This window comes from Sinocyclocheilus anshuiensis, unplaced genomic scaffold (genome assembly GCF_001515605.1).
Source record: "Sinocyclocheilus anshuiensis isolate Anshui unplaced genomic scaffold, SAMN03320099.WGS_v1.1 scaffold130, whole genome shotgun sequence".
Classification (NCBI taxonomy): Eukaryota; Metazoa; Chordata; class Actinopteri; order Cypriniformes; family Cyprinidae; genus Sinocyclocheilus; species Sinocyclocheilus anshuiensis.
The window spans coordinates 1,927,660-1,928,913 of NW_015544207.1; positions in this window are offsets into that span (position 1 = coordinate 1,927,660).

Genomic DNA, 1,254 nt, shown 5'->3' on the forward strand with positions numbered 1-1,254 from the left:
CTTTGTATTTTAACGGTTTAAGTGAAATGTGGGGTCATAAAAATAAATAAAAAATTCAAAACATCACTTTTGGCCACAGTTGTGTTTGGTGGGGTTAGTGCCACAATATGTAAGACCCTGCTTACTGTGTCATCACCGGTGCATTGCTGCATTTTTCCAATTTTCCAGCCAAAAAAAATTAATTACTACTTTAATTTCTGCTGTTAGAGCATTGACTTGTTGAGTGGAAGAAGTTATTACATTTTTTACTTTATCAGTTAGTTTTTATCAAAAAAGACTTTTTGATCTTTACAATTAAGTTTGTATCGTTTTATCAACTCCATATTATCATATAAGTCCGATATATTTTCGCTGCAAAGTGTTTGTCGTCTCCTCTTTGCTGCCATCTTATTACTCCTAACTAGGTTAGGAGACCTCTTCAGCTCTCTTAAATAATTTAGGAGCTGAGACCTCTTTTAACACTTAGGAACCTTTATGAATCACTCTTATTCTTAAGTCTAGGAATAAGAGTAAAATTACGTCATTCTTAGAATTTTGACACACTTAAGACTAAACTTTTACTTTGAGCGGCTTTATACATACGGCCCCTGATCTCTTGCTGAAAAAAACTTTTGAAGACTTCCTTTAAGTGTCACAGGCTTGATTTTGTAGCTTCTTTATTCATCAGATCATTGGCTCAGGACCACGATGAGGAAGCTCCCAGGCGCTGCAGCCGGACTGAGGCCAGACAGATAATAACCTCAACGTCCTAAAATTAATCAAATAATATGCATCAATAATAAAAAAAGGACGAGAGTATAAAGCATTCATGAAAAAATTCTGTAATTAGTAAATAGCTGGTAAAAGTGTCTTTCAAAGTTTTTGAAAAAAAGTTTTGCAATCCACCTTTTTCCTGAACGCGGAAGCTTTATATCGAAAAAGGAGGACTGAGGACTGTCATTGGTATTTGCTTAAACCTCAAAACCTAAGAAGGGTCAAAGGTGTCCTAAATGTTTTCTGAATTGAAAACTGAGTAAACACCGCCCCCTGGCGCTAAACAAGAGTCATTAGTCTACCTTCACGAGATTATGATCCACAGGACTGTTAAAGACCTGAAGCACCGTACAGACTCATTTATTTACCTGCAAAACAAAATCGTATGAAAATAAATATCAATAAAAATGAATAAACCACTAAAAAAGTGTGAAGACAATGCCTCCAGTAAATACCGTCTTGCACAAATGTCATACACCAGCCACTGCATAGTTTAATACT